At 39.4% G+C, this 27,607-nt stretch overlaps 1 protein-coding gene across 16 annotated transcripts in view; it reads right to left on the bottom strand.

Annotated features, from left to right (window-relative positions):
* The window catches only part of MCTP1 (multiple C2 and transmembrane domain containing 1), a gene marked incomplete at both ends in the record, with an annotated part of 442,947 nt that overhangs the window by 39,552 nt on the left and 375,788 nt on the right, over window positions 1–27,607 (bottom strand). The window lies entirely within an intron of this gene.

Here is a 27,607-nt window from a genome sequence, read left to right as displayed (position 1 = left end):
GAGGTACTAGTTGTATTCCCATTTTGCAGATGAGGAAACAGAAAATATAGCTTAGTTTCTAATCCAGGAGTCAGTAAATTTTTTTCCTGTAAAGGGCTATATAGTAAACATTTTTTATTTGATAGGACATACAGCCTCTGTTGCAACTATTCAGCTCTGCCAAGGTAGTACAAAGGCAGCCATAGATACTACGTAGACAAATGGATGTAGTTGTGCTCCCATAAAAGTTTATTCACAAAAACAGGCAGTGGGCTGGATTTGGCTCATGGGCTGTAGTTTGTACCTCTGCTCTAGTCCAAATAACCCATTTTATGTATTAGGCAAAGAGAGGAAAAGCCACTTGCTCTAAACTGCACCAGAGGCAGATCTAGAATCCAGGTCTTCTGATTGGTTGTTTAGTGGTCTTTAATACTAACTGAATTGGGATAATTACTCCACAATAAATTAAGCTTTTGAAGCCATAAGGCAGATCTGATACTATTGTCAAATTAGGTCATTTTAACCCAGATAATTAGATTCATACATGTGGATTTTATTCTACTTCTGGATCTTCCAGAGGTAAATGGACTTTGAAACTCAGTTTCCTTATTTATCTTGCAGAGGAAAGCATTTCCCCGACCAGACAAACACGTGCCACAATGGCATGTATAGTTAGGACATAGTGCTTGTTAAAAAGCAGGGTTTGGTACTCCCAAAACACTGTCAGGACAGTAGTCCCTTGACAAGATTCCTTAGAGTGACTGAATACACATGGCTCCCTGTTGGGCTCTTATTTTTAACAGGGACATTCTGACATGGTTAGAGGGGCAGGTATACCTTGTGGTGACAGAACAAAACCCATGATTGCTTGACCTCCTTGGCCTCATGCTCTAAAAATTTAGTTCTGCATGGTTGATTGAAATCTGTGGGCAAGCTGTTATTCTGTGACCTTTGTTCCTTCTATTAATAGCTGTGGAATTTCCTGGAAAATATAGTTAATATTCCCTTGCACATCCAATTTTTTTAAAAAATATTTTTAATTGATGTTTTAGAGAGAGAAAGCAAAAGGATAGAGAGATAGAAACATCCATGAGAGAGAATCATTGATCAGCTGCCTCCTGCATGCCCCCTATAGGAGATTGAGCCTACAACCAAGGTACATGCCCTTGACCTGAATCGAACCCAAGACCCTTCAGTCCACGGGCTGACGCTCTATCCACTGAGCCAAACCAGTCAGGGCCACAACCACTTCTTGGGCACTGTCATGAGCACTCTAAGTTTCTCTATTATTGGATACTGTGATGATACTAATAGTTTTCAAGAATTTCTTCTTGAGGTACTGTAACATATTTCAAGCTTTCTCTTGGGCCCACAAACTAAGAAAAAAATGAGAGAAGTAGTTTGTACCTATTATTATACTTTTTTTCTCCTGGGTAAAGACAAGCTGCTGTTACCTTGACAGAGGACTACCACGAGTAGTCTGGCCTGCCCACTCAGGAGCACTCAACAGTATCAGAAGTGTGGGACAGGAGCTGACACAGAAGGTCAAGAAATAGCTATCCTTCAAACTTACACTGTAATTGTGGCCCTCACAGCATTCTTGTCCTTGGCTTATGTCATGACCTGGGTTATGCTTTGATTCTCAGCGTCCATATCTTATTAGATGATGTGCATCACATTTAAATACTTAGATCAACCTTGAAGGAGGTTCAGAATCCTCACCAGCCTATGTAATTTTTGCTAGTCCAATCTGTCATTAAGGACACTAAGGAAAAAATATTTTCTTTGAATAGACAGAAGCATTTGCTGTGGTTGACTGGGCAAAAGATACCTGCAATGGTGTCTTAATAGTTGACATTGCTTAGAACTTAAGATATATACAGTCCTGTGCCCTGAAACCTGCTTTTGAAGAACAAAAAATATTAAAAATATTTTGTCAAAGCCGTAGAAAAAGAGAGTTTCCCTAAATTTCAGAATCTATAATACTGTATTAAAGTGAATAAGAAAAGGAGAAGCGGTTTCTTGTTAGGGCAAATATTTGTGGAGCCTTGGATCAAGAGCTATTAATATATTTTATCAATGCTGTAAATTAAATACTACTATTAGATCCACTAGACATATGAGCAAACTGAGACCATAGAGTGGTTAGGCAATTTACCCAAGGTCATTTAGCTAGTGAATGATGGAGCTGGAATCTAAATTGAGAAAATCTGAGTCCAGAGCCTGAATGAACTATTACCCTTATCTGTACAACCAGCTGGTAAAATCTATATTCTTCAGTGGAGACCTGATGAGTGAGAAACAAAGAGAGCATATAGCATATTCCAGTCTCCTTATTCCCTAGAACACTACTGACATATTAAAGCGTGCACCTGCCCTGTGCTATCCATGCCTGGGCAGTCACAGAGGGAGGTGGCAGTCACAGGAACCTGTGATCGCATTTCAACATTGCTATTTCCCAACAGCGATGGAAGTCTGCACCTTGCTTTTGTAATGTTATTTAAGTGAAGGGGGAAGCGTTAAGCTGTTAATGGCTCCAATGACATATTTTTGGGTAGATAAAACTTGGTTTTTACAGTTATTTTCTCCCTTCATTAGTTTAGACTCATGCAACTCCTACACCTTTGTAGTCATCATTAAGGCCCTGCACAAATATTCTGGCTTTGTCTTTGGGGGCCTGTGGGAAGATGGTACTTTTACAGCTCCCAGAAGTGACTTGCATTGGCCAATGAAAGGTGAGCAGCCATGGTCTGTGTTGTCTCCAGGAGGAAGCCTTAAAAGTCAATGTGTGCTTTGCCACGGTTCTCCTTTCGATTTGGTAACTAGCTAAATAGCAGCTTCTCCGTCAGCTTAGGTGAGGAAGACAGCCAAGGGAAGGAGCAAAGCCCCTGCCCACTGTGACGAACACACGGCATAAGCAGACATAAAGCAGAGGCTCAGAGCCACCACGATTTGGAGTCTTCACTGCAGCGGAACCAATCCTACCCTTACTGGTCCACTCTTGCAGAAAATATTGATGCCTAACTCACAGCAGCAGCATAGAGGATACAGCAGAAGAAGGGAGGAGGCTTCTGGCTGCTGCAAAGGCCATTGATGCTACCAGCTAACAGGAAATATCCAGGTGTTTCCATAAAGCCTGGGAACGGCAGTTCAGAAAGACAATCCCTCTTCATCCAGGACTGGAACCCGGTCAGGGTTTCTCTGGAAGTAGAAGGTGGAATTTCCATTTCCTGCAACTGGCCCAAGCTGTCAGCAGCAAGAAGCCTCAGACTTTCCCAGGTGTCCACAGACACTAGCAAGCACTGTGTCTATGAAGCACTGTGGGGTTTTTCACTGAAAACCGGCCAGGCTCCGAGGTAGGAAACATACTATTTTAACTTTCTGGGTAGACATGATCATTCAATAGAGCAACCAAGGGCTTCTCTCTCTGCTTTTCCCCTTTCCGTAATAATCGAAAATAGCGATGCTGGAGTTAGGGGTTTACACAGAAAGAAATTGAAATCCATGACAGTGATGACTTAATAATATTGCAAATTATAGTTTTTAGTTCAGGAAATTTAGCATACCAAATCACAGTTTAATTTCCTTCTACAGAGTCCAGACATGCAAGATAGTGTTTGACAGAGGGTCAAGGTAGGGTGGAGGAAGGGGGTGAAGATGTGAGTAAGGGAAAAAAAAATTGTTACAGGTGCCCTTGAAAAACTAATAAAAATGACCCGGAGAATGTAAACAAGTTGGTTAATATGTGCGAGGCCTACAGCCCTGATCTTTGGGAGGCCAAGTGTCCTTGCTTCCTTTTGTTCAGGTGCATGCTTCTCCTGCCTGGTGGGATGTGAGGATCCAGTCCCCAGAAGGAACGCATAAAGTGTGCAGAGCCCTGACAGCTGTTAAAAAAAAAAGAAAGAATGACTTTGAGAGTGTCAGCAAAACTGAGCCGCTGTTGAATGACATGTGTCCTTGATTGTGCGCGCATAATGCCGCATGAAGGAATGCAGAGTGGGGGAGCTGAATCACTTAATGATCTGTCTTTTGTTCCAAGATCAACCTCTCAGAAATGAACCATTATTCAATCCCTACTCACCACTCACCTTGTAAAATATTCAACATAGCTTCCTCAGCTATGTCAATTAATTCTTCTGGATGAAGCAGTGTTTGTGTGTTTGTAATAGAACTGGGAAAGAATTCTTTGTCCTGAATTTCATCCAAAATGATGACCTGAGTTCCAGCTAATGCAAGGTACAAGGACAAGTCCTCCAAGCTAGCTGGGGAAATATTAGTTGTTCAAACCTGTTAGTATCACCCAGTCAGACTGCAGCTGCTCAACTAGACCGAATGTTCACCAGAGAACCTTGGAGTTATATGCCTTTGTATGCACAGTAGGTCCTTGGGTTACATCGGAGATCCATTCCTATGGCGCGAGGTCACGAGATTTTCGCCATAAGTCGGAACCCACCCACATAAGCACCTATGTCACTCACATGGAGCACATACACAGCAGCAATGAAGTGAAACAGTAAAAAAAATGTAAAAGAAAGATAACAATTCCTGACCTTTACTTGTGGTAAATAAATAATAAAAAACATAAAGCACATATGTACATACGTCAAAATGATGGACCTTTTTTTTTTTTTTTTTTTTTTTATAAATAAATGGGAGATGGCAATGTAACCACAAAATGATGTCCGTAGAGTCTGATGTAACCCAAGGAGGTTAGGGGTCAAATAGATAGGTTAAGTTTTCAGGTGCTTGAAACTAAAGTTCTCATACTCTAAAGTGACTAAGAATCACCTAGTTAAAAAAAATTCCTGGGTCTCACCCGATCCTTACTGAATTCAAATCTCTTGGGGTGGGGCTAAAGATTCTATGTTTTAAAATGGTCCCTAATTGACTCTGATGAAAACTAGGGCCTTTTCTTTAAGCTATCCTCAGATTTAGCTGAGTTGTAAAAAGAAAACAACTCCTCATAGTCATAAAAATCACAAACACAAAAGCACCCCGGGGGGGAGAAACACCTCACTCCAAAGAACTCATGTAAGTAGAGAAATCATATATCCTTTACCATCTAAACCAGGGGTGGGGAACCTTTTTTTCTGCCAAGGGCCATTTGATATTTATAACATCATTGGAGGGCCATACAAAATTATCAACTTAAAAATTAGCCTGCTCTATTTGGTCAAATATTTAATTAACTCACCCCTAATGCCTTGGCAGGGCCAGACCAAATGGTTTTGTGGGCCTTATATGGCTTGCAGACCAGGCGTTCCCTGCCCTCGATCTAAACCAAGACACTTCAGAAAGTGTCACTATTGATATACAGTAGGATACCAGGTGTAAACGGGGATCTGCTAAGGCAAACCAAGACTCCTGGTCACCTGAGTTGTAAGACTAATTTAGGCAGGAAAGTTGATTAGTTAGGATTTAGGCCACAAACTCAACCAAGCCCTCATTCAAGTCTTGAGGCTTATTGATCACTGTAAATATTTTAATAGGGAGGGTTTATAAGCCCTAAATCCAGAAGATCTGATTTAAAGGCATGCACTGGCTTGGACTGTGCAGGATAAACTCTCAGGTCCCAATTACCCTGAGTAGGGAGAGACCAGTAGAAACCTTGACCTCACAGTGGAAGAGGGCATGCAGCAGTGACATTTATCCACAGCCACTTCATGAAATGTAAAGGACATCCTCAGAGGCAGAGAAGATAAATAAACCTGGCATTATTCTACTCCTTACATTCATCTAGCAGTTTCTAGAAAACACCTTTTCCCCAAGTTTTCAGTTTTCTTCTCACATCTTTTGCACAAACCACCTAACAATTATTGTCACATAGATTTCCTACTGCTATCTTCCTGGGGGAACCATTTCAATAGTTTTTTAGGACAAAGAAAGAATGGGCTGTGCATTTTCATTATTCAATTATACAAAGTAATCAGCATGTACACAATGTTTTAGAAGTGCAAAAGAGCTAAATGCAAAAACATGTAATTCTAAGAAATTTCATTTATTTAGGTTTAATAATGATTGTAGTACAAAGTTACTTTTGCAAATAACTACAATGATGTTATTGCATATTTACTTTCAGATATCTCTTCCATTTTTCAAATAAACTCAAAATATAGTGTTCATTCAATGATGCATCTCTTAGCAAATAAAAGTCTACTCTTAGCTTTACGAATAAATTCCTCAATATTGGAAACTCCTTAGAATATGAAGACTAAAGAAAATGTATATGCAGAAGAATCTGGATCTTCATAAAGTAACTTCCCTTCTAGCAATTACATGTAGAGTGGACTATACATCTTCTGTGCATAGTTGCCAGTACATGGAATGGAAGGAAAGCATAACTGGTGTGCTGACCCCCAGAGAAAAGCAGCATCTGAAATAATTACTAAATATGTGTATAAAAGAGGCAAGTGATAGTTACAGGAGAAGGGAAAGAGAAGGCAAGGAAGAGAAAAATTGTTCTTAGATGATTATAAAATATTAGAGGCCCAATGCACAAAATTTGTGCAAGGGGCTCAGCCCTCACAGCCCCGGCTTCATCCGGAAGGTCGTTCGGCTGTCTGGTCTAATTAGCATATTACGCTTTTATTATTATAGATATCTCATTTACCTGAGAGAGCTAAAGTGCATTGCCTATGCTTTTTAAAAACTGCTCTTAATTACTCTTGAGGCCAGAATTCCATAAGAGGTAAATACGTTTTTAGATAGTTTTCTAAAATATGTATAATTTACTCAAGGAAAAAAGATCAGTGTCCCCTAGAGCCAATTGAGCCTCACAGGTAAATACGACTTTAAGTAGATTCCTAAGAAGTATATTATGTACAGTGGCTGATGGAGTGGAATGCCTATGAAGAAGCTTGGAAAGTCCATCAGTTAAGTACATAATAAAAATGTATTGGAAAAATACATTATTTTCTCAGTGGACTATAATTGGCTATGCATAGTAAAAAAGTCTTATTTTAAATATGTATTCTGCATCCACAGAGTTTTAAATCCCAATAACTGTGTTATTTTTAAAACTCAAAATGCTAAGCAATATTAGTGAAAGAGACAGAGGAACATAAGGTAGATGTCATTCTATAATTCAAACCCTCTCTGATAACTCTTTTTCTTCTTTTAATGCAGACTTCATTTAAGGCCATAGGTGAAAAGTTAAAGAAGATGGATTACAAAATTAAACTTTCTTTATCAAACAGTTTAATTGATGCTTTCAGAAGTGTCAAAGTACATTTAACTTTTAAATATAATTTAAAGTGTCCAGAGTAACATAATTATCTTCTTCTGCCATTTACACCTTCGTTTGGTAGGCTAAGCCTTCCCTATCCTACTGATTAAGAGGCTCCCTCCTTCCAACTCTTCCCCATTCTTCCAACCCATCCACTCAGTTTTGGCTTTCCTTGTCCCTTCCCTTCCATGGACTTTATTGTACTTGTCATTATGTCCTTTCTGTATTACCCTGCTTCTGTACAAATCATCCTGGGCTGTGAACTGTTCTGCTTTTGGTGCTACATACTCCTTTATGTCATATAGCCCCAGACAGGCTTTCACAATTACTTGAGTATCCATTCATTTATCTTGTGTTGACAGGCTATTACATCCCTCCCAAGTATTCTTTCAATCCTCTTTTCTCCAGAGCATTCCATTTCAACTTTCAACTCACAATCAGTGACTACTTCTTCCACTTTCCTGGAAAGAGATGAGGTCACATGTATTTCCTCAACACCCACCCTTTCACCCAGAATCTCTCCACGGAACTCATCCCTTCTCTTCTGCGCTTTCTTCCACCCAACCCTGTCTCTTCTGAGACCTTGATCCTCTAGCTCTGGAACTCAGCCTTCCCTTCTAAAATAGCACGAGTTCTCCATTACCAAAACACACTCCATAAGTTCCTGTTTCTCCTCTACCCTTTCAGAGTCAAACCATTTTGAAGGGCAGTTTATACCAACTGCTTTGATTTGCCTTATGTTCTGCTCTCACCACTCTAGGGGAACCATAAGCACCAATGTCATGATCGATCTACCACTACTGTTCATGATGCTTTCCTCAGTTCTCATCTTCCATGAACATTTGCCATATTTAATTCTAGTGATATATTTTTCAAAACTTTTGGCTTCCGTGACAGAGACCTTCTAATTTCCCTCCTGCCGCTCTGATGATTTCTTCTCAGCCTTTGCTCTGTTCTTCACCCTCCCTGGCCCCTTAAATAGAGGCATTCTTCACAGAAATGTTCTTAGCTCTCCCCCCTTCACTTTTAATAACCTATTTCAGTAATTACTTTTATCTCTAATGAGTACTTCTCAAATTTAAGTCTCTATAACCTCTTCTTTGAATTCAAGATTTTTATTTCTTTTTATTTTTTAATCCTCACCCAAGGATATTTTTTTCCATTGATCTTTAGAGAGAGAGAGTGGGAGAGAGGGAGGAGGGAGGAGAGAGAGAAACATTGAGAAAAACATTGATGTAAGAGAGTCACATCGACTGGCTACCTCCTGCATGTGCCCTGACTGGGGCCAGGGATTGAACCTGCAACCAAGGTATGTGTTCTTGACCAGAAACAAACCCACAATCCTTAGGCCAACAGGGTCACGCCCTAACCACTGAGAAACTGACCATGGTGAGATTTCTATTTCTAATATCTGCTGGAATACCCAGTTTGATGGCCTGATGACATTTCAAACTCAGTATGTGAGAAACAGAAAGTTTTCTTTCCCTCTAAAATCTGTTCCTACTCAGACCTTCTATTCCCTTTAATAACATGACAATCTTCCTGGGTACTAATAATGCTGCTGCTAACAATAATACTACTAATCATATTATACTTATAAAATTCTTACTATGTCATAGACATTGTACTAATATTTATGCATATTTATTCACTTAATCCTCCTTGTAAGGCAAGGACTATTATTAACTACCTTTTACAGATTAGGAAACTGAGGGAAAGAGGTGAAGTACTTTGCCCAAGACCACACTGCAGTCTGGTACCAGGGTCAGTACTCTTAATGCCTATGCTATCTTGCCTCAAGAAATCTTCAGTATACCAATGGACACAGACACTGGGGCAGTGGAGACTTGCCCGGGGTGGGAAATGGCTGGGTGGGGGCAAGCTGGGAAAAAGGAGACATATGTAAAACTTTAGACAAGGAAGGAAGGAAGGAACGAAGGAAGGAAGGAAGGAAGGAAGGAAGGAAGGAAGGAAGGAAGGAAGGAAGGAAGGAAGGAAGAAATCTTCAGTATTGTTGGCAACGTTCTTAATATATGTTATTGCTGAGAATGTCTGGAATGTGTCTTATTCAGGTATGGGGAACTTGAATTTGGATGGCAGTTATGGGAATAAAAAGGAGAGTGATTAATGGGGACATACTGGAGCTCTGTGACAACAGGGACTGCACTCGGTTTTGAGTCATCTATAGCACCAAAGGTAGTAGCTGGGGGTGGGAATGAGTTATATGCATAGGAAGCAGAAAGTTCCTTTTTCTATCATATTAGGAATGGTAGATGCCATTTTTTTTTAAATGGGAGGTATGTTAGAGAGGATATCAGAAAGATATTGGCAAAATAAAGAAATGAAGATTATTTGACAGTAACCTTTCTTTTGTTAAATAATATTTAGTATACAAAATGGCTAGTTTGAGTAGTTATGGGACTCATAACCAAATTGCTATTTTACATTTATAGGTATCTTTCTATTTATTGCATATGCAACTAAATGATTACCTTTGTTTACCATTGTGCATAATATGTACCATAATACTTATTTCTGGTACTAGAATTTATGATTTTGTGGAGTCATGACACAGTAAAATTAAATGAGATCATGAGTAAATAAATAGCATGTAAATGTCATAAGGCAATGTTGCATAGTGGTTTAAATCATGACCTTTGAAGTCCAGATGAAACTGGTTCTAATTTCAGCCTTTCTTTGTGACCTTGGACAAGTCACATAGCCTAGAAAAATGAGTTTCATTTTTCTCATCTGCAACATGTGGATGATAGAACCTACTCAATAGTGAAGAATAAATTAGATGATGCATGTGAAGTGCTTACCACAATGCCTGACACATGTCTACAAAAAACTGAAAGAGTAAAAATGTTAAATGTCAACTGAGGAGGACAAATGCATCATAATATGTTCTGAAGTGGAGCTCACTATTGGCTGGAGTTGAGGTAAGAGGCAGATTCCAGTTGGATCTTAAAGGATGGATGGGTCTTGAATAAGCAGAAAGGGCATTTCATATAGATAGCATGGCATAGCATGTCAAGAGAATCTAAAATTAAGGGTAAAACTGAGGAATATTACAATAGCAATACCTATAGAATTTTTATTATAAAATTCTATAGATATTGCCAGAGAATTCTATAGAATTAGGCAGAGAATCATCAAAGAGGATTTGATTTTTTGAGTCTTCATGAGTAAAATAATTGTGCTACTGGTAGATATCCATGAGCTAAGAAAGGAAAGTATTTTAAGAGGAAGAATTCAAGTTAAAATTGAAATATACTGAATTTGGGGTTATAATGGGACAACTTTCAATGTCCAAGAGGGTGAAAGAGGCAACAGACTTGGGACAAAAGGCATACCAGAGATTTTTAGCTTCTCAAGAAGAAGAATTAGGTTTCATTTCTCTTTTTATCCCTCAGAGCACCTAGCATTGTGCTTTGAACATCCTAAATACATAATATATTATTGCATAAATGAATGGATAAATGAATGACAATAAAGACTTTGGAGTTATATTCACTGAGGTGACAGTTAAAACTGTGGGTATAGATTAGTTCTCTGATGAAGAACAAAATTGGGAGGTACACCCAAACATTTGAGACAAAGACAAAAATCAATCTATAATAATAAAAGCATAATATGCTAATTAGACCGGACTTCCTTCCAGACTAAGCCAGGGCTGCAAGGGAAGCACCGGGTCCCAGGTGCCTGCTGGTGACCAGAGAGAAGCCTGGGTCCCGGGTGGCAGAGGGAATTTTGTGCATCGGGCCTCTAGTGTTTGAGTAAAACAACAGGAGTGTAGAGGGATGTTAAATGGTGGTCAAGAGGGAAATGGGATAAACACATTGGGAAGGTAGAACACCAAGTGGAGTTATTGATGTCTTCATGGAGCAAGTTTAGACAAGTGTTGTATATAGAAGCCACAAAGGAAGAATTAAGATAGAACAAAAGTGGGGCATAAATGAAGGCCATTGACATAAAGCATTCCTGAGAGTGATGTGGAATGAAGGAAAAGAAAACTCATTAGTAGATTTTGATAATATCATGCTAAGTGAAATAAGTCAGACAGAAAAAGTCAAGAACCATATGATTTCACTCATATGTGGAATATAAAACTGAAAGTAACAAATAAACAAACAAAGACTCATAGACACAGACAACAGTATGGTGGTTACCAGAGGGAAAGTGGGTGGAGGAGAGGTAAGAAAAGGGTTAAAGGGGGTCAAATATATGGTGACAAAAGGAGACTTGACTTTGGGTGGTGAACACATATAGATGATGTATTATAGAATGTGTACTTGAAACCTATATAATTTTATTAACCAACACTACCCCAATAAATTTAATAAAAATTTTAAAACAGAAAACTCACTGTATTCTTTTAAAATATATCAGTACATGATGTGAAAAATAGGTATTTGTCATAGGTATGCAAATATTTACTAAGTGCATGCATGAATATGTGAAAGAATGAATGGAGTCAATCATTTATACTGAATGAGAAAATACCATATTTTAATTTCTTTTTACTTAATCAGAAATTTCCACCTTAATTTCTGTGCTGTAGAGTGTGTAAATAGATTCACACATACCTATAAGTGGCAAAGTTGATAAAAACTGATCTTTCTCTAACATATTACTCTTTTATCTGTTGTTATGGGAAAAGACCCACACAGGAAGTTATATCACTATGAATTTAGACTGTGAGGAGGGGAATATTTATAAACAAACACAAGGAATTTTGATTTTCATATTGATTGTTTTAGTATAAGCTATAACCCCTCCAAGTGGGTGGCTCCAAGTGGCTCCACCTGGATAGTTTCTTTTATTAAAACTAATTGTTTTGTATGTTTGGAAAATGTACAATTTTATCATCACAGAGAAAAATCTGCACAATATCATTAAAATATGAAAAGCAAACATGACGTATGGAAACAAAGAACACCTGAAATCAATAAGCATCTGCTTATCTTTCCTCATATAATGAGAAACATATCAAAATTATTTTAGATATGGGTTTGGCTTTTTTTTAACGCTATGAAATTCATGCTGAGTGGAGAAAACTCATGCTTGATACATTCAACTCACAGTACATTTCCAAGGTGAATTACTAAACCCTCAAAACCTGACCTTCTAATGAAGGCACTGATGCAAGCACAGAGTTGGTGAAAAACCACAAAGATATAAAAATGCATAGATATATGATCAACGAGGGACAAATTTTGATGGAATTATCACCAGATCTCTACAGGCAAGGAATATCTGTCAAACATGCCTACCATAGGCTTTGATTCCATTAATTCCTCAAGAAAAGACATCAGGTAGAGTTCTGGATTCCAGGTGTGTAAACACGTAGAGATTCTGATATTACAATATCTTTTCACATAGAAACCTGAACACAACCCAACCGGATGCAGCCGCCCGTTTCCACTGGGAATGCTGCCTACTCTTCTGCTACTGGTATCATTCTTTAAAGGTTTAATGTAGGAGAAACTGAAGGCCAAAAAAGAACATGCCTGCACTTAATTTCAAGTGACAGCTAATACAGTGCATTAAAAGTGTAATACTATACACATGGTAGTTATATATAAATAGTAACATTAAAAGGGGTTACAACATTCCTAAGACATCCTAAGTCTAAAACACTTAAGAAGCACATTTGCAGTACAACTTATCTTAAATTATTTTAATTGGTTTCAAGAAGACTTCAGATTAGTGATAGGCTTTGACTTTTTCTGATTATAAAAGAGAAACACAGATGAATGCTTTTTAGGCAGCCTAACTTCATTCCCAGGTAGACTGCCCTGTAACCTGTGTTACTTAAATCCCATTAACTATCAACGAATGGTATTTTCATGTAAGTGTTTTATGTAAATTTTGTTTTCCAAAAGTTGTTCATTCTCTTAATAAATATAGCTAATGCAAAATGTCTTTTTTTTTTTTCCCTTTCTTTTGTTCTTTCTTTGCATTCATTATCCAGGAACTTTTAGAAAGAGAAAGGGGTTGGTTGGGGGAGGCAGAATGACAGAACTGGAATACTTAGCAACCATTTTATTGTTGAGGGATATATATATATATATATATATATATATATATATATATATAATTCCAGTTGTGTTCTTTAGCTCGATTGCTTACAAATAATTTATCTGAAGAAAAAAATCAAGCAAATCTGTCAGTTGTGGAAGTTTATTTTTCCATGTGTTATCTACAGATAAGCCAGCCTATACTATTACATTTCTACTGACATAATTGTGCATGAATTTTGATCTGATTTGGTATTACATGGTGCAAAAGGTGACACATTTTCTCTAATATATCCCAATAGAAAGGAAAGAAACTGCCTAAGTATGAAATCTGAGGACCTTGACTCAGAAACTATGCGACTTTGAGGTCAGCTCAATGGAAAAAAAGAACTTGTTCAAGCACCCCAGGCACTGAAGGCTGTGACAAGCAAACGTTAATACCCAGAGTAGTTACTCTGTTGGATAATCAATAAAATCTTAACATTATCAGACTTCAACAGCTGTATATTTGCTTATCATATTTCCTTGCATGTCTCCAAAATATTCAAGCATGGAATCACAGAGAATACAGATGCTGGCCCTGTTCCCAAATTACTGCTGATCAGAATACTCAGCTAAGACACCAGAACCAAGAAATAGCATTTATGTGCACAATGTGCCAGATATTGATTTTTTAACATCCACATATGCTACCTCACTCCAGCAGAAAAACATTAGCTCCAAGGATCCCTGAAAAGAGTCTTGACCGAGCTACTTATAGTTTCTACAACAGAATTTTTAGAGATATTAGTGATCTTTTAAATCCTATGAAAAATGTCCTTGAACAAATTAGTAAAATACCAGATGTGAACTGTTGGCAAATTCAAATTATATTTTCTAAAAAGTAGGGTTGCATATGTTCTAAAAAAGAAATGTTTTTTAATCTTTTCCCCTGACTTGACTTTTTACTTTTGGCAGCCAGAAAGCAAGTAAAGCCTGGTTGAGCTCCAGGACACAGGGCAGTGGCATTTTGTCCTCGCTCATGGACGGAGGACAATGGATGTCCATTACAAGTTAAATAGTAATTTAAAATATAATTTTTATTGATTTCAGAGAGGAAGGGAGAGGGGGAGAGAGAGAGAGAGATCAAGGATGAGAATCATTGATAAGCTGCCACCTGCATACCCCCTACTGGGGATCCAGCCTGCAGCCCAGTACTCTTAATGCCTATGCTATCTTGCCTCAAGAAATCTTCAGTATACCAATGGACACAGACACTGGGGCGGTGGGGACTTGCCCGGGGTGGGAAATGGCTGGGTGGGGGCAAGCTGGAATCAACTGTAATCTCCTCGTTCATAGGTCAACACTGAACCCTGGAGGCACACACTGGCTGGGCTAATTAGCAATTTAAAAATGATTCTTTACAACTCCTTCCTACTCCCCAACTAGCTTGAAGGGAGAGCTTAGGTAGAAGATGAAATTTTGGAATTAAATCTTTGTCTATTAGCAAAGCAGAAGATTTAAGTAGCCTTTGAGTTTTCAGCAAGAAGAATGACAATTCATAGAATCCTTGGTTATTTCTCATCTTGTAAAAAAACCCACACAAATAAATAAAAATATGTAGGATAATAAAATTTGGATATATCAGGCAATTTGAAAGTCCTGTTTGTTTAATTTTTGAGATAACCTAATTCAGCCCTATGTGCTGATAAGCCTGGTAGGCAGTAGGCTTCATATTCCTTACTGCTCCAAGATGTCTAATAGAGAAGCTTTTGCTCTGGAAGTATGGCTGATTTATTTTCCAAAGATAGCCACAGAATTATCTCCCATTCCTTAGATTCTTACTAAGTATGGCCTTGACACTCCTGGTTAAGAAGTACAATTGTACAACTGCAAGAAGTACAATTTTGTCTCCTTTTACATTGATACTTCTTGTAGGTGGATAGAGCGTCAGCCTGCGGACCTTAGGGTCCTGGGTTCGATTCCGGTCAAGGGTACGTACCTCGGTTGCAGGCTCCTCCCCAGTCCGGGCCCTGGTTGGGGCACATGCAGGAGGCAACCAATCAATGTGTTTCTCTCACATTGATATTTCTCTGTCTTTCCCTCTTTCTTCCACTCCAAGAATTAATTGAAAAATATTGTCGGGTGAGGATTAAAAAAAAAAAAGTACAATAAAATTTGTCCTCTCTTTGAATCTAAGTTGGCCTTAGTGACTTGTTTGACTAATAGTATATGACAGAAGTGACATTCTGGGACTTCCATGGCTGGGTCATGAAAAGCCTTGCAGATTCCACTTGGGTCTCCCTTTGAGAACCCAACTGCCATGAAGCTGGCAAACAACCTCTAATCATCAGAGCCACCTTGAATATTCAGCCAAATCGAGCCGTTGATTGACCATAACCCTAGATATCTGGCTAGAACCACAGGAGAGCTCTGGGCAAGAACTGCTCAGGTAGCCCAGTCAACCCAGTGAATGATGAAAGATTGGTAAATTATTGCTTTAGATCACTAATGTGTGTGTGTGTGTGTGTGTGTGTGTGTGTGTGTGTGTGTGTGTGTGTGTGGTGTTATGCAAAATATAATGGGCTTTAGAGGGAGAAAGACGAGTTTGAAGTTTGGATGTTCACTTTCTCTCAGAGGTGTCAATATTTTCATCTAAAAAATAGTGACAATAGTAACTGCTTCTCAACTGACCCATGTTTCTCCAGCATCATATTTTCCTAATGACTCTTAGATCAAAGCCAGAATAAGCATGGTTACTATAATACCTTTCCTCTAAACCAACTTTTGAGGCATTAAATATATTTTGTCTCCCTTTACATTGATACTTCTTATTTCTGCATTGGGTCTGTGTTTACTTATTAAAAGCACACTAAAAAGGTAAAAGGCACTGTATAAGGACCTATTACCATCATTTTTCCAAATGCTCTCCTACGACCTAGTGCCCAGGGAAAAGAGGGCTGGGCAGGCATAAAGGACACTTTCTCTGTCTCTACTGATCAGAATGAGCTATGGCTATGCAAAATTGCATTCCAAGTGACCTAGTTGTCATCTCCAGGAGGGTCAACAGGCTTTGCTACATCATGACTGGGAAGGAAAATTAATCAGATTTGTTTTCTGATCTCATTTCCTTTACTATCAGACAAGTGACCTTATTCCTAGCTTAGCTTCTTCTCTATTAGAGAAGTTAACTTGTGTTTAGGCTCAAATACTTTTCCATTTTAGAAACATTATCTGGTTTCTAGATATTAGAAACATTATCTGGTTTCTAATCTTAGCTACTTCCCCATCAGCCAAGTTAATCTTTCGGATACTGAACCACGCGAATGATACTGGATAAGCCAATACACAGAGTTATTGTGAACATTAAATAAGGTAAGGAAGGGAAAGTACTTTGAAACATGTGAAGTGCTACACAAATATAAAGATATCTCAGCTAGGCATCTCCCGGTCACCCACACCCTAAATTTCCCCTTAGTCTATTCAACATAAATTTGTTTTCAATAATCTTATTACATTTACTATGAAAAATTTATTTCAAATTTGTTTCTTTCTATTCTCATTATTACTATTCAAGAGCAAGATGCTATTATTTCTTCTTGGGACCACTGTGGCACTCCTAGCATATTTATTTACTCCAAGTATTATTTCCTTTTTATTCCATGCTCTGTCCTATTGTGAAAGTTTTCTTCTTAAAGCACAAATTTCACCATGATAATTCCCTACTTTTGAATTGCCTTTGATTCCCCATTGCTTGGAGAACATAATTCAATTCCTTAGATGATGGGTAAAACCTTCAGTCTTTTCTTTTCTTTCCTTTTGGCTATTAATACCTTTTCATGGTTCACTTTTTTCTAGAACATTATAACAATAATACATGGAACTTAATATGAGGTTCAATACATTGGGAAATTAGAGACTTTACACAAGACAAATCCATAAAGTATGATCCTTCTTGTGGGGGCAGAACCTTCCCTTCCACTAAGCAGAGAGAACCATGTGACTCAACACGATCATCCCATACTGCCTGTTGTTCTAATTTCAGAGATTGGCAGTCTTGGAGAAAAAAAATTAAAATATAAATAAATAAAACTCAACACATTCAACTGCCTCAATTCCCCTCTCCATTTTTCCTTTTTTCATTTTCGTCATATGACCAGATGGCGTGAGGCAGAGCCCTGTGGGACAGGGTTAGGTGCTCTGCTGACTGAATGCAAGGCAGACCCATGAGTTCCCTGAGGTGACCGAGAAATGTACTCTCAATCAACAACTTGGTGTTATACCTGAGAAATATAAGCAGAGGGGAGGGAATGAAAAAGGAGCTACAAGACATGCTGGTGGGAGGCCTGATGTCCACAGCACATGATTGCCTTCACAGACTTAAATTTACCTCTCCAGTGTCATTTTCCTCCAATTCCACCTGTACTCTACTAGTATGTTCATACTACAATATATACTTCTTGATTTTACATACTACATTTCCTCTGACATCTTCATTCATCCTTCAAGACAAAAACAAAGTGCTACTTCCTCTATGCAAAATTTGCTGACAACTCTGTGAAATAGTCACCCTCCTGTTGTTCCCATCCTGTTCATAACAGTTTCCTAACATTTCTTCTCACTGTCTTATAACAACCCAGGGTCCCATCAGGCAGTGACTACTGAAAGCCCATATTGTGTCACATTTATCTTTGTCTACTCAGTGATTTGTCCTCAATATATATATTAATGGGGAAAAAGGTATTATTTTTCAGTTAGAGAGACACAACAGCAAAATGGTTAAACCTACATCTGAGGTTGGGCTTCAAGGGGTTGGGGTAGGTCTGTGAACTTAGAAAGAAAAAAAGTTTTAAGTCCTTTCTGAGACTTTGATTTTATTTTAAAAAATTAATGTTTTATTTCAAATTATAATATTAAGACATTGATTCACAGAGAGTGGATGGAATGGGATGATGTATATATCAGCCTAGACTAAATTATGTTGTAGTAACAAAGACCTCAAAATCATAGGGGCCCATAAAAACACAGGTTTGTTTTTTGCTCACACTACATGACCATGTCGGTGCTATGACATCTTTATTCCAGAACTCAAGCTAAAGGAGGACCTCCAAAGTGGACAATCCCAGCTTTATTTCAGAAGGAAAAGAATGACCATAGAGCCAAGGATAACTCTTGATAGTCCTACTGGGAAGTGGGATGGGTTAGCAAAAGTGAGTTACATATCAAAGCCTGAGATCAGGAGGCGGGGAATGATATTTTGAACAGAAAGCAATCTGCCAAAGCTGTATTAAAGGCAAACAGGTGACATTGTCACTAACATGTTAAATCCTTTAGAATAGTGTCTTGTTGACAGGCATCTAAGAAAACACCCTGCTAATGTGATTACAGTCATACATCTGTGTTTACTTTGAGTCTAACTGAAGTTGAAAAAAAATTTTAAAAGTATCATACAGTTTTCATATCTATTTATTTTATATTAAATATGGAGTGTAATGAAACACAAAAAGTACAGTATTCCCCATGTGGCAAGATTCTGGACAATGGAAGCATGAACCCAATAAAACTGAAGGAAGACCTCTCACTGCTTACTTTGGAAATCTATTAGACACAGTGGATTTTTAAATACAAAAACACCTTGATTTTTAAAAACTCAGAGTTTACCTGGCTTTGGATTTGCCTTAAGAAAAAAAAGACTTGTGTTAAAAAAGTTTTTTTAGTGCAGCATATCACCAAGAAAAATAACCTACATGCCACTGAAAATATTTTGGTGAAGTGCACATTTGAAGTTGTGTTCCCATCAAATGATGTCAACACTATGAGAATTTCTGACATTTGTTTAATATTTCTCTTTTGCATGTAACCTGATGAAAATAGATACCTCTATTTGCATAGCCAACTTATTACAGTCAAAGAATTCCTATTCCATGAACTCCTTTAGAATCTGCAGAGTCAATGTCTTTAACATGGTGAAGGATTTCTGTGCCAAACAAACTTTCAGGCAGAATAAAAATCTTGGCACTCTGGGCTCAGATGGAGCATCTGTGATGCTTGGCAACACATCTGGTTCTGCTGCTTTGGTGAAGAAACATGCTCCTCATCTCAACATGCAGTGGTGTCAGCCGGTGTCAACGACTCTGCCAGCAACCCTGAAAAAAAATCGTGTCTATTCCTACGAACATTGTCAACTTCCTGAGAGCCAGGGCTGACATGCTGCTATTTCGAGAGGTTTTGTCAAGAAATGGGAGTACATGAGGAAGTTCACTGCTGTGATGCGGAAATTAACTTGCTTTCCAGAGGACCTGTCGTGAGGCATTTGGTTGCCCTTCAAATGAAAAGTTCTGCTTTCTTTTGAGGCAGAGAAAATCCAATTATCAGAATAATCCAACAGGAAGAAGTCCATTCCTAGTCTGCTTTACTGGATGGATACTCTTGCCAGATTATCTAGGTAAATCTTTCCACTTACATTCTTTTAGTTCAACTGTCATGCTGGAAGGGCATGTCGGAGGCAGATAGCCACCTGAACATTCTAAGGCTGGGTAAGTGTTTTGGCAAACTGGAGCAAGGAGTGACAAACAACGCCGGTTTGTTTACAGATAGAAACCCATAGACAGCTGGAACCATTAGATAGAACTCTTTGAACGCTAATTCTGCCTCCAATGATCTTAACGTGAAACCATGAATACTTAATCCTTGTTAAAAGACGTAATGTAGCACACTAAAGAAGCAGACTTTTCAAAAGATCATCTCATTGACACAGCATGGATTCAACAAGGATTCTGGAGAACTCCAAGAATCCCACCATGTCTAGCCCTCCTCTAATAAAGCCACAGGGCTCCCATGTTGTTTGTGACTGTTTCCTGTGCCAAGTCAGTGTTTCCAACCCCTACTGCCATGAAACTGAAAAGTCATAGTCACACAGGTGTCAAAAGTAAACAAGCCTATTGCTGTGTCAAAAACCACTCCATCATTTCAATATCAAAGCCAAACATCAGCCTTCTTGTAGAGGCTTACTTTTTTTACTTACAAAATTTGCATTTATCTCAGGCATAACATCCTGAGGAAGGTGATAAGCGTAAGAGAAAAATGCCTTTATAAAGATACTTTATTGTCTTTGTAAAATAATTCAATTTCCATTACAAAAATGGTATTAAACAGTTTGTATACATGTTTTTATGTGTTTTCTTCAGAGGAGTAAGTCTACAGCTGTCTTTAGACTCTCCAAGTGTCTGCAGCAAAAGTAAGGCTAATACCCTCTGCCTTGGTGCTTTGTAGAGTGAAACATTTTAAGGAACAGAATAAATGTTGTGAGGAAGTGAAATTCTTTTATTGAAAAATAAAGCTATCTAAACGGGAAAGGGACCCGCTGCACTGGAGATGGGCACTAACCCACTCTCATTTTGGGACACGGTTTTAGAATAAAAACGGAAGCAATCTGGAAAGATATTCGACTTGTTAGATACTGTTTTTAGTTCTCATATTCAATGAAGAACCTGTAGCCACAGATATGTAGAAGAGTAGGACTAAGTTAATTAGGAAAAATTAGCAGTTCGGATCTATGCTTTATAGTGTCGTCTTTTCTTGAGAAGTCTAGAAAAGGCATCTGGAAGGCCCCTGCATTAGTTCCCATTGCTGCTGTGACGAATTACCATGAACCTAGTGGCTTAAACAACACAGATGTGTTATCGTTAACTGGTCTGCGGTTCAGAAGTTGGAAGTGGGTTTCACTGGGTTAAAATCAGGATGTGGGCAGGGCTACATTTCTTTCTAGAGGCTCCAGGGGAGAAAGCATTCCTTGCTTTTTCCACCTGGTAGAGGCACCCACATTCTTGGCCTGTGACCCCCTTCCTTCATTTTCAAAGCCAATACAGCAACTCACCACCCCCTCACCCTGCCCCAGTCAGTTTGTGTTTTCATAATGCCCTGGCTCTGGCCTTGGCAGTGTACTCTGCACTGGGCACTGCTCAGCCGCACCTTTCACTGCCCATCCTGGGTGCCGTGCTTGTTGAGCATGCGGTGCAGGGCACGCACTTTCTTGGGCCGTAGACACGGGGGCTTGTAGAACTTCTGAGGTTCTCTTTCTGAGTTTGCTTAATGATAGTGATGACAAGGGCGATGGACTTGCAAACAGCTCAGCTCTTGGAGAGCTTGAACCTGGTGCCACCTGTCACTTGGGCGAGGGGTTGTTGGGAGAATTCCACCTTCAGTTCATCCAGGTATTTCAGCGCTCTTCCTTCTTGCCCTGAAGGCCTGAGCATTGGTTTTGGCCACAGCTGTGCAAGCAGCCGTCAACTGCCAGGCACTCTGATGGCCTCTTCCCTTTTTAAGGACACTTGTTAGATCAGGTCCACTCAGGTAATCCAGGGTAATCTCCCAACTGTAAGGCCAGCTGACTAGCAATCTTCATCCCAGCTGCCACCTCAATGCCTCTTCGTCATGCAGTGTAACAGATTCACAGGTTCCAAGGATGAGGACAAGGGCATCTTTGAGGGGCTGTTATTCTGCCTATCACACACTCCCTCAGTTAGTATGGTGAGAAAGGACGGGAAGTGCCAGGGAACAGTGAGTAGAAATCAGAAGTAAACAGGCCCTAGTGGGATGGATGGTTGTTCCCTGACTGTGCTACCAAAATACTTAAGGATCATGCTTGAGGTCATCTGCATCTGTACTTTGATTTCCCCCCTCCCCCGCCCCCCTGGAAAACCTAGTCTTAAGGAAGGGTAAAGATGCCAAACTTGGAAAACCTGAATGTTAGTCCTGACGCTGCCACTTAGTGTCTATATCACCTTTGGCAATTCACTTGAGTTTGGCTGAACCCCGATTCCTCATTTTAAAACTAGATTCAACTAGGAGAGCCAGGGAGAAGATGTGTTGAGATGTGCTGAGTGTCAGGGATGCTGGGAGGAAAGCAGATCTCATGGGGTCTCCTGAGTATCACTGGCCTTCAAAGGGAGTCCTGGATGAGAAACAACTGGGTGCCCCTAACCCGACTTCTGCTAAGAAGTCTTGCTCACACCAGCTATCAACCGAATCTCAATCCTACTGGAAACTTCCCCTGATACCCCAGCCAGAGTCACAGTGCTGTGGAACCTCTCCCCAGGGACTCGGCTAGGTGAGGCCAGAACAAGAATGCAAAGTGCACATATGCAGGCAGAATGCCTATCGCCTTCCAGCCTTCTGATGCCTACCTATCTCAGGTATCCTCCAGCTGTAATGCTACTGTGATTCTACTAGTAGATTAAGCAGAGTGTTTCTATCGTCTTGAGGTCAGTGGGCTGTCACCTCAATGGGTCTAAGCACCAACAGGTCCCCAAAAGAAGGAATGGCCCCATCCCCACCTTTTGCCAATTTTCTTATTTGCTCTTCTGCCCAGGAGACAACAAAGGGAAAGAGCCCATGGGGCTGGTTGCTTGCCCATGCTCCCCTCACACAGGAGCAGAATCCTATCTAATAAAGAGGGAATATGCTAATTGACCCTCACACTGTCGCAAAGATGGTAGCACCCACAGCCAATAAGGAGGGAATATGCTAATTGACTGCCCCACCCTCAAAGATGGCGGCACCCACAGCCAATAAGGAGGGAGTATGCTAATTGATGCCCCACCCTCAAAGATGGTGGCGCCCACAGCCACAAGATGGCAGCGCTCAGTCCCTTCAGCCCTGCAGGGGCGGCAGGTGTGTGGCAAGGACGCCTGCTTCCAGAGTCCCCCAGTCCCCTGAGCCCCCCAGGCGCCCAGGGCTGGCCCGAGACACAGGCAAGACTTGGATGGCGGCTGCCCAGCCGCCCAGGGCCGCCCGAGGCTCAGGTAACCAGGGCCAGCCAAGGCTTGCGCTGCCGGCAGTGGCAGCAGCAGAGGTGTGATGGGGCATCACCTTCCCCTGATTGCTGGGTCACCTCTCCCGCCCCTGAGGGCTCCCAGACTGTGAGAGGGGGCAGGCTGGGCAGAGGGACCCCCCATTCCAGTGCATGAATTTTCATGCACTGGGCCTCTAGTTAGATAATAAACAAATGGAACATATTATGCTATGACTGTGAAATATAACTGTTTATTCCTCTGGTATGAGATATTTTCTATAATCTTTGAAAGGACATGTTTGTTTATTGACAAATAGTTATGTCATGACCTAGCAATGAACACATACAAGGAACACAGATATTGTCCCATTTTTGTTCTAGAGCATGGGTGGGTCTCAATGGGTGTAGTGGGCAGAATTATGAGATGGCTGCGAAGATTCCACCTTCTAGTGCGTATGTCCTGTATAATCCTCGTGCGTGAGGGGATTTAGGAATATGATAGGATTGTCTTCCCCATGATTAGGTTATGATGGCACAGTTCCTTTAATAAATGGAGATTATCTTTGGTGGGCCTGATCTAATCAGCAAGCCCTTAAAGGGACTAGGCTCTTCCTGAAGAAACAGTTTGGAAGTGTAAGAGAGGTTTGACACAGGAAGATGCTCCATTGATGGCTATAACTATGGAGGGGATCCAGTAAGAGTGGAAAGTGGCCACTAAGAATGAAAGCCAACAAGAAAACAAGGAATTCTTGGACAAACTGAGTGAGCTTGGAAGTGGATTATTCTGTAGAGCCTGGAGATGAGAATTCGGCTTCCGTGTGAGACAGAGCAGAGAACTCACAGGAACCATGCCTGGACTTCGGCCCTACTGAACTCACAGCTAATGAGTGTGTATTGTTTTATGCCTCTAATTGGTTGTACAGCAATAGAAAACTAACAAGCTAATAAAATGGTATTGTAGTTAAATGTGCCTTGGGATTTTTTAAAGGACCTTTTTCTTATCTCCTGTTTCCTTGCCTTTCTTTAAAGTGTTGCTCTGTTTTCCCACCATGAAGTTATTTCATTGAATAAGAAAATGCCATATTGTTAGATTAAAATCTTCTCTCATATCATATATGAGAGTTATAATTTTTTCTCCCTCACAGTTGATTTGAGATGCAAAGATGTCTATGCATGCTTTGGACTGGAGAATCAAACTGGAAAACACGGATTTCAAGAATTAAAGCAAACAATCTGTGCATTTTGAAGTAACTCAGATATGTTTCATTCACGGCGTCCAGATATCTTGATACACAACAACTCTGACATAACGGTTGAAGGTAAAGGAGAAGTAATGTGAGCATAAGTGCTTGGACATTTTAATATCTTTTACCAATAAACAACAGTAGAATGCCGCGCATCTGAATCCATGCTTTCCCAAGGAAAACCTGCATTCTACCTTCTGCTTCCTGATATTGCAGCTGGATCCTATTATAAGGATAAGACACACCATGGGGAACATGCCTAAACTTTTTAGGCTACAAAAACGAAAGTTGATCTTCATTAATTAGATGTCTAGATTATGCAGATTGACCACTGTATTATATAAAACATAGTTAAAGTCACTTTTAAATGGCTTGTTGCTAGCTCCTCCTAGGTAATTTACTAAGCCTTACTTACTGAGATAGTCTGTTAACCACAAAGGCAGGATTTGGTGTCAGGTCAAAAATCAGAACAAACTGCGACTTTGTGGTTGATGGCAGAAAAAAATATTCTACAACAAAGGGAACTGAGAATACAATATGATGTCTTTCTAACATTTAATCCAGGAAACATTGCATTTCCAGCAAAGCTTAACATAATGCAGGTAAGTGAAAATATCAGCAAGTCAATGATTCATAATTAAGACCCACCAGTTAAAACCCATATTCTCTACCTTTGTGAAAATTATAGAATTGAATTAAGAGAAAAGCCACCAAAATTTAGATTTACATAAATGTCAACAATGGATTCTGGAATAAGTCTGAGGATCACAAACCCTCAGCTGAATAATGGTTAGCTGTTTTAGTAAAAAGGAAGAACTCACACACACATACAAATACTCAAACGGCCATCCTGTACAAAACTTCAAGGTCTGGGGATTCAGGTAAATCATGACTTAGCTTTTACCAACTTTAACCAAAGTCTTCCCAGGTGCTAAAGTCAGCACTAGAGAAAGGCTATTATAAAACCACTATGTTAAGTAATTATAGCTTTGTCTGCTTCAACTTCTTATACCATCTATATAATTATGTTGAGAGAAAACACTCCAAGCTCAAATGAAATAAATGACTTCAGTTTATGCCCACACGGACCTTGTCAAGTAGCCAATGACTTGCCCTTTCATTGTGAGTGACTAATATCAATGTTGGCTCTAAAGAAAGACACTTTTCATAATCGCCCAACAATCTGCTAAGTGAAAACATATGGATAGGCTTAGGCAAAGCCTGCCAGGGGTCTTTGCTGAATGGAAAACAGGTGCTCTCATTCTGTGCCACGTAATACCCCATTTACCCCCAAGTCCAAAGGTTATAGGACTAATAGTTGCCTTGTGGTAATCAGGGAAAGCCAAGACACTGGCCTTGGTGAAACATCTGGGACATATTTTACATACTTGCAACATATGCTTCAGGTTCAATTAAAGTGAGGCTTTGGCACATTTATTAATCTTTTTTACTTTTATCCTATAAGAGGACCCACTGACCTGACCCTACTATTATACCATATGAGAAAACAGAGAAATAATGAGAGCGAGAGGTCAGCACCTGCTCGTATGGCAAAAAATACATTTGTTTTCTCATGAAATTCCATTACGCATGACTCTATACACAAACTTTAAATAGAGGAACCAATGCATTTTTTAAAGTAGGAAATTACCCTTCTCCCACTCAGACACACTGATAGCCAAGACTTACAAAATTTACCGCTGCGAGAGCCAGTCAAGAGATGGAAGTTGGTAAACAGAAACTTGAAGGAGCCTCTCATATTTCCATTTCTTAGAGTAAAAACTTTGTATTTAAAAATATCCACTCTAAGATTCTTTTCTCTATCATGCAAGCCCCTAAAATATAAATTATTACATTTGAGATTTTCTTTTCGTTCAGAAATGATTTTTATGCTATAAATTGCATTATGAATAAAAAGAGAAACCTCCTTATATATCACTCAAATAAAGAACTGGATTTATGAAAATCAGCTCATAGTCCTTTCAGATGGAAAACACACTGTTTGTTGGCATTCTGTACAGAAGAATACAGTTGAATTCACATAGTAATTTAAGCACTCCTTTCAATCAACTTTGGAAACTAGATCTAAAAACACATTAGCAAGGCGCTATCAATTTCAGACCACCAAACACTGGATCACAATGATGCCACTTCGGAGATCTGCCGTTATGTCCACCATGGTGTATTCTACTTGGCATCTATGTTTTGGTAAGCTGGTCAACCAGGTGTGCTATTGGTTTACCACAGCTAACATCCTCTCTATTAAGAAATGACCATAAAGATGGGATTAGTGGTATAGAATACCAACAAACTGGCTATAAAATTCAGGTTGACTTCAAGCAGGACACTGAAGTACTAGACTTCACTAAGGGTTTCCATTTATTAACATTTCTGGGGAAACGCCCGCTGTCGGAATGGATCTTTATGGTAGCTTTAATAATAAAGCAGCAACAAGCAAGGGAAAATGGCCATAAATGGATGGCAGCTCAGTGTTTATCAGCAGAGAAATGATGATTCAGAGCTGGCATGTTGCGTTAAAATACAGGCTCTCTACAGCTCTACCACTGACCTTAACAATAAATCATATCATTTATTGCCATAAGTGTATGCTCATGTTATTTAACATTAAAAACAAGCACATAGGTGTTTTTGCAGAACTATTTTTGTTAGTTTATATTTGATGATGTCACTAATGACTAAATGCTGTACATAAGAAAAATTTTACATAAAAGCTCTATCAATTTAAAAATGTTTGAAATCGCATTAGAAGGGAGAAAGTGTGTGTGTGTGTGTGTGTGTGTGTGTTTCCATTTTCCTTTAAGCATTAATATTAGGAAAAAAATCATTTGGGAGTTAACTAATCACTGTGAATTTTTTTTTGACATTTTCAATGCTAACTTCCAGCACACAAAATCTTAAACTAAAATATAACTGTACATCTCTCCTGGAACCAAAGGTCAAGGGTATAAATGAAGATACACTGTTTTTCTCCTTTCTTCAAAAAAAATTTCACTGCTTTACTATAACAGAATTCAGATAGATTCTGGTGAAGGTCAAAAATCTGGTTTTAGATGCCGAACAGCACAGAAATAATGAATGATAGCTTCTTTCCCTCCTCCCAATCTCACCCTAGGACTTTTTACATTTCAGATCTTGACCTGCCCAAACACTATAAACCAGCATCGCTATCCTCCTTGCCACAGAAAGCCGTTCTTCCAACCCCAGCCGCTGCTGCCGTGGTGCAAGGTCATTCTAATTCCTCCCTCCAGTTGTCCTCTCTCCCCAGGGGACAACCAATCCAAGCAGTCCCAGAAACTAGCTGTTATTTACTGTGGTCACCATCCACAAGCCAACCAGCAATTGA

Source organism: Cnephaeus nilssonii (genome assembly GCF_951640355.1).
Source record: "Cnephaeus nilssonii genome assembly, chromosome: 2".
In the NCBI taxonomy this organism is placed as follows: domain Eukaryota; kingdom Metazoa; phylum Chordata; class Mammalia; order Chiroptera; family Vespertilionidae; genus Cnephaeus; species Cnephaeus nilssonii.
This window is presented reverse-complemented; position numbering and strand designations above follow the sequence as displayed.